The sequence below is a fragment of the Pan troglodytes genome, chromosome 9, assembly GCF_028858775.2.
Source record: "Pan troglodytes isolate AG18354 chromosome 9, NHGRI_mPanTro3-v2.0_pri, whole genome shotgun sequence".
Classification (NCBI taxonomy): domain Eukaryota; kingdom Metazoa; phylum Chordata; class Mammalia; order Primates; family Hominidae; genus Pan; species Pan troglodytes.
The window spans coordinates 29,611,184-29,624,224 of record NC_072407.2 but is presented as its reverse complement, the minus strand read 5'-3'; the positions used below and the strand labels follow the sequence as shown (position 1 = coordinate 29,624,224).

At 34.6% G+C, this 13,041-nt stretch overlaps 1 pseudogene; it reads left to right on the top strand.

Moving 5' to 3' along the window:
- The first annotated feature begins 1,587 nt into the window (after window positions 1–1,587).
- On the top strand, window positions 1,588–5,203 carry LOC107967275 (large ribosomal subunit protein eL42-like; annotated as a pseudogene).
- The last annotated feature ends 7,838 nt before the right edge of the window (window positions 5,204–13,041 follow it).

Genomic DNA, 13,041 nt, shown 5'->3' with positions numbered 1-13,041 from the left:
TAACCAATATGGCTCAATGGTAACAACTTGGGAAACTATAGTATACTATCACAGCAAGGCTATGAAATTGACACAAAGTATAGAACATTGCCATCATCGTAAGAATTCCTCATCTTGGCCTTTTAGGGCCGTATGCACTTTTTTTTTTTTTCCCCAAACTTACCCTTCCTAGTACTTAATGCCTGGCAACCACTAATCGGTACCTCATTGCTAAAATCTTATCATTTTATGAAGGTTATATAAGTGGAAACAGATGTAGCCTTTTGAGATTGACCTTCTTTTTTTTTCTATTTAACATAATTCTTTCAATGTCCATTCAAGTTGTGTATCAGTAGTTCATTCCTACTTAGAGCTGACTGGTATTCCATGGTATGAATGTGCCATGGTTTGTTTAACCATTTATCCCTTGAGGGACATCTGGGCTGTTTCCAGTTTTTGGCAATTATAAATAAAATTGCTGTGACCATTCATGGACAGGATTTTGTATAAGTATACGTTTTTATTTCTCTGAGATAAATGCTGAAGAGTGTGACTGATTAGTCACATGGGAATTGCAGGTATAGGTGTTTAAGAAACTACCAAATATTTTTCCAAAGTGGTTTTCATCTTACACTACCACCAACATTACATGTGTGTTTAAATTTCTTCATATCCTTGCCAGTATTTGGTATTGGCCTTATGTTTCTTTTTTAATTGTTATCTTAGCTACTGTGATAAGTATGCAATCATATCTCTTTATAGTTTTAATTTGCATTTCATAGATGGCTAAAGGTGTTTAACATCTTTTCATGTTCTTGTTAGCCATCTCTATATTCCTCAAAAGATCTGTTCTTGCCTTTTGCCCATTTTCAAATGGATGGTTTGGATGGTTTGGACCTTTACAGTTGAGTTTTGAGTGTTCGGTATTTTATATAGCAGTATTCACTGAAATATGTGGCTTGCAAATATTTTCTGTCAGACTTTAGCTTGTCTTCTCATCCACTCTTAATAGGGTTTTTCAGAGAACAAAAGTTTTAAATTTTGATGAAGTTCAATTTATAAATTTTTTGTTTTATGGATTGTGTTTTTGTGTCAAGCATATGAACTCTCCATAATATAGATCCCAAAGATATTGTTGAGATTCTTGTTTTAAATAATTTTTTTATTGAACAGTGGATATTTTGGCTATATGATATGGACTTACAGTTCATGTAGCTGGGGAGGCCTCACAATTATGGTGGAAGGCAAGGAGAAGCAAGTCATGTCTTATATGGATGGTGGCAGGCAAAGAGAGGAGAGGCTGTTCAGGGAAACTCCCCTTTAGAAACTCATCAGATCTCCTGATACTTATACACTATCATAAGAATGGCATGGGAAAGACCTGCCCCCATGATTCAAGTACCTCTTATCAGGTCTCTCCCACAAGAGGTGAAAATTCAAAGTTGCTTCCACATTTTCAGGTATCTTTTCACCAGTGCTCTACTCTACTGGTACCAATTTACTGTATTAGTCCATTTTCATGCTACTGATAAAGACATATACAAAATTGGGCAATTTACAAAAGAAAATTGGACTTACAGTTCACTTGGCTGAGGAGGCCTCACAATCATGGAGGAAGGCAAGGAGGAGCAAGTCATGTCTTACATGGATGGAGGTGGGTAAAGAGAGGAGAGCTCTCTTATAAACCCATCAATGGGCTTATAAAGGGGAGTTTTATAATTCCATCAGATCTCCTGAGACTTACTCACTTTCACAAGAATAACACAGGAAAGTTACCCATGATTCAGTTACCTCCCACTGGGTCCCTCCCACAACACATGGGAATTCAAGATGACATTTGGGTGGGGACACAACCAAACAATATCAACTAAGAACCCAAAAACAAATGCAAAACAACACAACAACAACAACAGCAAAAATCAAAGATAAATAGATGGGACTTAATTAAACTAAAAAGCTGCAGAGCAAAAGAAATAATCAGCAGAGTAACCAGATAACCCATATAGTGGGAGACAATTTGCACAATCTGTACATCCGACAAAGGACTAATGTCCAGAATCTACAAGGAACTCAAACAAATCAGCAAGAAAAAAAAAAATAAACCATCAAAAGTGGGCTAAGAATATGAATACACAGTTCTGAAAAAGAAGATATACAAATGGCCATCAAACATGAAAAAATGCTGAATATCACTAATGATCAGGGAAATGCAAATCAAAACCACAATGTGATACCATCTTGCTCTTGCAAAACTGGACATAATCAAATGATCAAAAATAATAATTGTTGATGTGGTGAAAAGGGAACACTTCTACACTGTTGGTAGGGATGTAAACTAGTACAACCACTGTGGAAAACAGTGTGGAGATTAAAGAACTAAAAGTAGATCTACCATTTGATCCAGCAATCCCACTACTAGATATTTACCCAGAGGAAAATAAGTCATTATACAAAAAAGGTGCTTGCACATGCATGTTTATATCAGCATAATTAGCAATTGCAAAAATATGGAACCAGCCCAAGTGCCCATCAATCAACAAGTGGGTAAAGAAAGCGTGGTATATGTATACCATGGAATACTAATCAGCCATAAAAAGGAATGGAATAATGGCATTTGCAGCAACCTGGATGGAACTGGAGACTATTATTCTAAGTGAAGTAACTCAGGAATGGAAAACCAAACATCATGTTCTCACTCATATTTGGGAGCTAAGCTATGAGAACACAAGGCATAAGATTGATAAAATGGATTTTGGGGACTCGGGGAAAGGGTGTTGGGGGGTGAGGGACAAAAGACTACACATTGGGTACAGTGCACACTGCTTGGGCGATGGGTGCACCAAAATCTCAGAAATCACCACGAAAGTACTTATTCATGTAACCAAACACCATCTGTTTCCCAAAACACTATTGAAATAAATAATAATAAAATAAAAATAATAATGTACTTTAAAAAGGAACTAAACGTTTCTACCTCACTTATTTTCTCTTTTTAGCATTTCCTATCTTTTACAATGCTCTTGCTTTTCGTCTTTTTTGTATCTTTTCTCTAAATATATACAAAATTAAACGGAAATTTAAATTTCTTTTGCCTTGCAAGTGAATTTCTTTAATGTTTTGGAACTATAACTTTAGTTTAACAAAACCACCAATCCAGGGTACTGAGATAGTATTGTTGGAGGATACAAAGATAGGTAATGTTTGTCTTTGTGCTCAGTATATACTTTCTAATTATTTAGATAAATCACTACCCTACAATAGAGACTCTGATTGTAAAAAGTTTGTAAGCAGTGTTGTATTTAGACTGAAATAACAGGTAACAAATTTATTTGTAATAACAAGAAAAGACACCAACAAAATCAATATCTTTGATATGATTATTTAAGGAGTGGTGGACTTTGGAATTATTATGGAAAACATTGAAGAAGGGCATTTCAGATAAAGGAAACAGCATGAACAAAAACATAAGTAAAGTGATCCAGGAACAAGTCAGCCAGTTTGATTGGCTTTAGTGTAGGGTAGAATAGTCATGGAATATGATGCTACAAGGGTTAGCAAGGAATTCAAAGATTGAACTTCACAGCATGTAGTTAAGTGAAAAATTCATGATGAGCCCTTAGATTTTCCAAGATATGTGTATGACTTGATTTGAGCTCTTGTTAACATGATGGGGCAGCAGTGGGTGGGCAGAGCACAAAGTCTTTTTAGGGCAATGAAACTATTCTCTATGATACTATAATGATGGATACATGTTACATCATTACATATTTGTGGAAACTCATGGAATACATAACACTAAGAATGAACTCTAATATAAACCATAAACTTTGGGTGATAATGATGTGTTAATATTGATTCATCGATGCCAAAATATGTATTACTACCACAGTGCTGAGGCATGTTGATAGTAGAAGAGGTTGTGAGTGTGTGGGGGCAGAAGATAAATGGAAACTCTGTGTACTTTCCGTTCAGTTTTACTATGAACCCAAAACTGGTCTGAAAACAGAGGCTATTAAACCAATAATAGAGCAGATTGGGGTAACAAAGGAATGCACTAAATTATCAATGGAAATAAAATCTACAGAAAATAGGCATAATGTTCAAAAAAAGGTTAGAAACTACATGATTTGGAGAATTGAGTAGAAATAGAGAATGCATGATAAATGAAAAAAATAGAAAGAGAAGGATGGTGTTAGTTTAGATAAAGAGAGTTTAAAACTTTGGGATGCCTAGATACGGATGTACTATGAATGTGCTATAAAAACCAAAACCTTAGCAAGAGTCAAGAGTAGTCTTTTACTTAAGTAACTAACATCTAATCAATGTCCAACACTTTTCCATAGTTTCTCAACTACAGGTGATTCCAGAGAACAAATGATCTTTCCTGATGCAAGGCTTTCAGAAGCATTGTTCTGCCTACCTTTTTCTTCTCTTTTTACCTAATACATTTTTATTCATTCTTCAAAGTTAAGCTAAAATTTTACTTCAAAGAATGATTCCCTGGGTACGGCTACTATACATATTTGGTGAGTCTCCAATATTACCCTTTGATTTAACATGGCATTTTTCCCTTTGTAACACTGCTCATAATTGAAATGTAAAATTTAAAAAATACTATGCTTTTATTTAGTCCATGAAATCTATGCAGTTTGGGCAGTGTATATCTTACTGACTGCTTTATCGTTACTACTTGACACACTGAAATATCCATAGGAAGTAATTGCTATGTTTGTTCCTACAGAAACTTACGTTGAAATTTGATCTCCAATGTGACAGCATTCAGGAGGTGGAGCCTAATAGAAAGCGTTTGACCTTTTCCTGTTAGGCGAGAGCTGCATGAGGCGAGGGATTCAGATGCCTTTTCTCATTTTCATCATATAGACAGAACAGCTCTGATGCAAAGGTGGCCAATGTACCTAAAACCCGAATAACCTTCTGTAAGAAATGTGGCAAGCATCAACCTCACAAAGTGACGCAGTATAAGAAGGGCAAGGATTCCGTGTATGCCCAGGGAAAGAGGCGCTATGATTAGAAGCAGAGTGGCTACGGTAGGCAGACAAAGCCAATTTTCCAGAAGAAGGCTAAGACCACAAAGAAGATTGTGCTAAGGATGGAATGTGTTGAATCTAACTGCAGATTCAAGAGGATGCTGACCATTAAGAGATACAAGCATTTTAAACTGGGAGGAGATAAGAAGAGAAAGGGACAAGTGATCCAGTTCTAAACTTTGGGATGTTTTTCTTTTAATTTTGAAGAGAAAATGTTGAAGCCATAGAAAAATTACCTGTAGGAAAATAAATACATTGATATTCTTATGCAAAAAAAAGAAAGTATTTTGATTGTGGGAAAAAAATTATTGATAGATTAATGTTCTTCTATGGAATAAGTTCTTTGCTTCCTGGGAATGGATTAGTTCTCTTCAGAGTGTGTTGTTAAAAAATGTATGGTTTTCTTAGTTCTATCTCGCTTGCTTTCTCTTTCTCCATGTCATCTCTTAGCACAACTCTGCTTCCTTTCTGCTTTTCACCATGACTAGAAGTAACGTGAGGCCCCCACCAGATGGAACTGCCCAATCTTGGACTTTTCAGCTACCAGAATCATGAGCCAAATAAGCCTTGTTTCTTTATAAGTTACACAGCTTCAAGTATCCTCTTATAGCAACATAAAATGAACTGAGACAGTGATGATAAATATTTGTTGAGAAAAAGTTGAAAGAAACCAGGGATTGGAAAAAGAGAAAGTTTTAGAGTCTAGAAATATATTTCTAGTTTTAAAGAATTCATACAATATAAAAAGCCCTGCATGTTCTGAGAGGGGATAGCTTTACATGTTTTAGATAGTGAAACACTAGGTTGAGAACTATTAGGGATAAATGGTTTATGTCTCTTTTGTTTGAAAATGCAGAAAAGTAGAAAAATGACTCATTTTTATGCTGCCAGAGCTTAGTTTACATCTATTGTTCTACTAGTTGTGAGACATCAGGCATATTTCTTAACCTCACAGTGTTAAGCTAAGCAACTTGAGCAAGTTCAGCAGTACATCCCTTTGAGTAAGCACTTAAAGATCGAAGTCTAGAAATACCAGGTACTTAGCCTCACAGGCTTCTAGACACCCATATGCTTAATTCCCAATTTTTCTCTTTAAATAATATAGGGAGAAAACTTTATATCATAGATGTATACAGATATAAATAGATAGATGATCATGATAGAGAGATATAGAAGTGTAGATATATCAACACTTCCTTAAAGACTTTTGTGTATATCATAGATGTGTAAGTATTTTATATACATATTAGGTTGGTGCAAATGTAATTGCAGTTTTTTGTACTGTTGAATTTTGCTGTTTGATATTGGAATATACTCTTAAATAAATGTGGTTATGTTATATCATATTTTAATGGGCATTTCTTGCTTTATGACTTTTTGCTAATGACTTATTACTTGCTGTTAATTTTATGTTTATTTTAGACTATGGAAGTGATGTTAGGCAAAAAGCAAATTTGAGCAATTTTCTTATTCGAAAAGCAGCAGAAACAACTTGCAACATCAACAATGCATTTGGCCCAGGAACTTCTAATGAACATGCAGTGCACTGTTGGCTCAAGAGATTTTGCAAAGGAGACAATAGCCTTGAAGATGAGGAGCATAGTGGCCAGCCATCAGAAGTTGACAACAACAAATTAAGAGCAATCATCGCAGCGAATCCCCTTACAACTACATGAGAATTTGCTGAAGAACTCAACGTTGACCATTCTGTGGTCATTTGGCATTTGAAGCAAGTTGGAAAAGTGAAAAAGCTCAGTAAGTGGATGCCTCATGAGCTGAGTGAAAAAAAAAATTGTCATTATGAAGTGTCATCTTCTCCTATTCTACGCAATAACAACAAAAAATTTCTCGATTGGATTGTGAAGTGCGATGAAAAGATTTTATACAACAACTGGCAACACCCAGCTCAGTGGTTGGATTGAGAAGAAGCTCCAAAACACTTCTCAAAGCCAAACTTGCACCAAAAAAGAGGTCATGCTCACTGTTTGGTGGTCTGCTGCCAGTCTGATCCACTACAGCTTTTTTGAATCCCAGTGAAACCATTACATCTGAGAAGTATGCTCAGCAAATTGAAGAGATGCACCAAAAACTGAAATGCCTGCAGCCAGCATTGGTCAAAAGAAAGGGCCCAATTCTTTTCCATGACCACGCCCGACTACATGTTACACAACCAGTGCTAACAAAGGAACAGAAAATCAAACACCGCATGTTCTCACTCATAAGTGGGAGTTGAAAAATGATAACACATGGACACAAGGAGGGGAACAACACACACCCGGGCCTGTTGGGAGTGGGAGGCAAGGGGAGGGAGAGCACTAGAACAAATACCTCATGTATGCGGGGCTTAAAACCTAGAGAACAGGTTGATAGGTGCAGCAAACCACCATGGCACATGAATACCTGTGTTAGGAACCTGCACATTCTGCACATGCATCCCAGAACTTAAAGTAAAATAAAATAAAAATTAAAAAATTGAAGGAATTGGGCTACGAAGTTTTGCCTCATCAGCTATATTCACCTGACCACTCAACAACCAACTACCACTTCTCCAAGCCTCTCAACAACTTTTTACAGGGAAAATACTTCCACAACCAGCAGGATAATGAAAAATGCTTTCCAAGAGTTTGTCGAATCCGGAAACATGGATTTTTACGCTACAGGAATAAACAAACTAATATCTCATTGGCAAAAATGTGCTGATTGTAATTGTTCCTATTTTGATTAATAAAGATGTGTTTGAATCAGCTATAATGATTTGAAATTTACAGTCTGAAACCACAATTACTTTTGCACCAACCTAAATATATATGCTATATAACATATATATATATATATGTTACATTGGAAAAATGTTAGGTATGTATGAACATACATATGTATCATGGTAACACTGACAAGAAGAAAAACTATATACCACATCTGCCTTCATATGGAAGACAATCTATGTGGAGTATATTGAACTATTTTGAACTAAAAATAAAGGGCCTTAAGGTTAATGTCACCTAATTGCCCATTCTATTGGCAGATGCAACTGTGGAACAATGTAAATAGTAGTGGCAAACCAAACCAGAAAGATATAGTCTAGATGTATCTATGACTTGGAGTCACATTCTGGCAAATAGGTCAGAACATTAAAAAATCGAAGGGAGAGAGTGGTGAAAACTCTAAAAATAATAGCAAAATATAGTCCAACAGTCTAGAAGAGACATGCTCTGAGCCCCTAGTTCCCTGCTTGTAAAAGAACAATGCTATTAGACCAACCTCATGAAGTCATTTTGAAGACTAAGTGATATTGTGTGCATCCTGAACCTGGCACATGGAAAGTACTCTACTTTCCTTGGTAACCTGTGAGAGCATATGAAGCACTAAATATATTTAATTTTCACTGTTACATTTTTAACTACCTGTCTTTATTTAAGACGCAACTTCTGTGTTCTTTATTGCTTTAATGTTCAATATTATTTAGTGTACATCTCTTGAACATATTCCTTCTCTCTGACTGTAGTTAACAATATGTTATATCTTTGAAAAATGCTAAAGGAGTGAATTTTTATGTGTTGTTACCTCAAAAATGATAACTATGTGTGGTAATGTATATGTTAGTTAGCTAGATTTAGTCATTCCATAATGTACATATACTTCAAAGTATCATGTTTTTCTTGATAAAAACATATAATTTTATTTGTCAATTAAAAAATAAAAAAAGGCTATTGAGTGCTATTTTGACAGACTTTATATTACAATTTTCATTGCATAAAAATGTTAAGGATGTATAAGATAAAATGGACAGTACCCTAGCTGAACGTAGTTAACAGAAAAAGTAAATTAAAGGCCTATATTCCTAGTTCTGGAATATACCTAAAAATATTTGCATAATGACTGTGGTTGCATATATCTTCTTCATTTTCAACTCTTTACCTCTGGCGCACACACACACACACACACACACACACACACATATATATATATATACACAGTGTCATATACATAAATATATGTGTGTATGTATATCTATATTCTGACTGTGAATTCATATATATATTCATATACATATACTCATATATACTCATATACTATATATATCTGAGTATATATAGATTGAATATATATGAATGTATACTAATTATATAAATTTGCATGTATTAATATATAACATATATTAATACATGATTTTTGTATTATGAATCGACAGAATTAAATCTTTCTTCTTAATTGTTTTTGGCTCCCCAAATATGTCACTAAATTTCTAAACAATTTTTATTAATTAATCAATATTTGTCTGTTCTAAGCATTTTACACACATTTACTCATGCAATCTTCATAATGACCATAAAAAAGTCACACTGTCCTTCTTACTTTACAAATGAGAAATCTAAAGCAGAAATTGTATCTGTTTTCTTTTGCATGCAGCTAGTAACTGGCAGAACTGAGATTACAATCCAGGTATCCATAGCTCAGAGTCTGCTCCTAACCACTAGCCGAGCTACCTGCCAGAAACTGTGTTAGAAATGTAACATATACATCCTGTTCTATTATGTGCAATGTGTTTGTATTGTCACCTGCATTTCATAGATAAGGCATCAGTTTTAGGTAAATTCTCCAAAGTCTTACATACCAAGGAGTAAAATAGCAAAAAAAAACAGTATGCGAAAACAGTCTGTCATACTCCAAAATCTACACTCTGATGCCTGTTGCTTGGCACCAGGATTGTTTTAATAATGTCAAATTATTTAGTATCATAGCAGAAAAGGCATTTGATGGCAATTTCCAACACAATTATCCAGGGCAATAATGTATAAAAGAGAATCTAGTATAGTGAGGGTGACCTCACTAACGTGGCTTGTAAATGTCATGCAAGCACAGCGGTAACTCATCAGCAGCCAGAAATGAAAAGGCAGTCTTAGTTTCTCTCTGCCTACATACCATGTTATTTACATAGATCTAATAAGAAACAAACCCTGTCTTTAGGAAGATGACATTTGAGGACTCAAGAAAGTAATGAATTTCAGGTGAGTTTAATTTCATAATGTATGCTGTTCAGAATTTTGTGCTCATAATTAACTAAGTTCCTTTTAAATCTATTTTTGAAATGTAATCTTTATAATCTCTTGGTATTATGATTACTTTAAAAATACTCCTTGTTTGAAGCCGCATTTCATTACATCTCTTCTCATCTATCCTACCATTCACTCTCTTGTGGAAAAATTGTGCTTTCTCATACTTATTTTTTTAAGAATTTGAGGACAAAGAAGGTGAATAACTACTTGAAAAAAAAGAAAAATGCTATAGGGTGAATTTTAATTGCAGAGTTAGAGTGTCATGGGTGAGGGTTATCTTGAGATTTTCAATGTTTTTTTCTCAACATCTAAAGGCTTCCCTCAGTCCATAGGAATGCATTTTTTTTTTCACTGAGAAAAACAGTACATCCATGTGTCTGTGTATTTTTTTTTATTTTTCTAAATTATGGATCCATGGCCAATGTGGTGGCTCACACCTGTGATCTCAGAACTTTGGGAGGTCAATGCTCCCAAATGTGCTCATAATTTAACTTACTAAGCTCCTTTTAATCTCTTGGTATTATGATTACTTTAAAAAATACTCCTTGTTTGAAGATGCATTTCATTTCAAGTCGGATTGCTTGAGCTCAGGAGTTTGACACCAGCCTAGGCAACATAGTGAAACCCCATCTCTACGAAAGATACAAAAAAATTGCCAGGCATTGTGGAGTGCACCTGTGGCCCCAGTTGCTTGGAAGGCTGAGGCAGGAGGATCACTTGAGTCCAGGAGGTTGAGCCAAGATAGGGACACTGCACTCTAGACTGGGTGACAGAGTGAGATCCTGTCTCAAAAATAAACTAGAATAACATAAAATTATAGACCCACGGGGTACATGTGCAGGTATTGTACATGAATGTATTGCATAGTGATGAGGTTTGAGTTTCTAGTGTACCCATCATCCAAATATTGAACATTGTACCCAATAGGTAATTTTTCAACCCTCACCAACCTCCCAACCTCTCCCATTTTGGAGTCCCTGGTGTCTATTATTTTATTTTTATGTCCATCTGTACTCTTTGATTGGTTCCCATTTATAACAGAGGACATGTATTTGATTTCCTGTTTCTGAGATATTTCACTTAGGATAATGATCTCCAGCTTCATCCATGTTGCTGCAAAAGACATGATTTTATTCTTTTTGAAGATGCATTATATTCCATAGTGTATATATACCACATTTTTTATTCACTCATCAGTTGATATTCACCTAGGTTGATTCCATGATTTTGTTATTGTGAATAGTGTTGCAATAAATGTATTGGTGCAGGTATCATTTTGATGCAATGATGTGTTTTTCTCTTTTGGTAGATACCTAATAGTGGAATTGCTGGGTTGAATTATAGTTTTGTTTTTATTTCTTTGAATAATCTCCAAACTACTTTCCACTTTGACTGAGCTAATTTAGTTTCCCACCAAACATTCCCTTTTCTCTACATTCTCAGCAAGATCTCTTGTTGTTTTATTTTTAAATAATAGCCATTCTTATTACTGTAAGATGGTATCTCACTGCAAATTTTCTTTGCATTTCTATAATGGTTAGTGATGTTGAACATTTTTTCATATACCTGTTGGCCATAGATATGTCGTTTTCTTTTCACAAATATCTATTAAGAGTGTTTGCTCATTTTTAATGGAATTGTTATTTATTTTTTTTTACTGTTGAGTTGTTTGAGTTTCTTGTATTTTCAGGATATTAGTCCCCTGTTGGGTGAGTAATTTGAAAATATTTTCTCTCATTCAAGAGGCTGTCACTTCACTCTGTTTACTGTTTCTTTTGCTTTACAGGAGCGCTTTAGTTTAATATGATCTCATTTGCCTATTTTTGCTTTTGTTGCCTGTGCTTTTGGGGTCTTAGTAATAAAATATTTTCCTAGACCAATTACTTGAAGAGTTTTCTTTATGTTTTTTTCTAATAGTTTTATAGTTTTGGGTCTTACATTTAAGCCTTTAATCCATCTTGAATTGATTTTTGTATGTGAAGAGAAATGGGGCTCCATTTTTGTTCTTCTGGATATGGTTAACCAGTTTTCCCAGCACAATTTATTGAAAAAGGTGTCCTTACTCCAATGTATATTACTGACAGTTTTGTAGACGATCAGTTGGCTGTACATATATGGCTTTATTTTGGGGTTCCCTATTCTGTTTCATGTGTCTATGTGTCTATTTTTATATCAATTACACGCTATTTTGGTTACTAGAGTTTGTAATGTATTTTTAAGTCAGATAGTGTAATGCTTTGTTCTTTGTGCTCAGGATTGTTTCGGTTATTCTGTCTCTTTTATTGTTCTACACAAATTTTGGGATTGTTTTTACTGTTTCTATGAAAATTACATTGGTGTTTGATAGGGATTGAATTAAATCTGTAGATTGCTTTCAGTGGTATGGTCATTTTAACAATATTAAATCTTCTGATTGATGAGCCTAGGATGTTTTTCCATTTGTTTGTATGCTCTTCAATTATTTTCATCAACGATTTTGGTTTTCCTTGTAGAGATCTTTCACCTCTTTGCTTAAATTTATTCCTGTATTTTATTCCTTTTTTGTGGCCATTTTAAATGGAATTGCCTTCTTGATTTTTTCAACTCTTTTATTATTTATTTATGGAAATGCTAGTGATTTGTTATGCTGATTTTATATGCAGTAACTTTCCTGAATTTGATTACGAATTCTAAAAGTCTTGTGGCAGAGTATTTTGGCTTTTCTAAATATAGAATTATGTTATTTGCCAAAAGGGAGAATTTGACTTCCTCTTTTCCAATTTGGATGCCTTTTATTATTTTCTATTGCATAATTGCCCTGTCTAAAACTTCAATGCTATACTAAATAGGCATGGTGACAGTAGACATTCTTGTCTTGTTTCAGTTATTAGAGAAAAGACTTTTAACTTTTCCGCATTAAGTATGATGTTAGCTGTGGGCTTGTTATATATGGCCTTTTATTTTTTTGAGTTATGTTC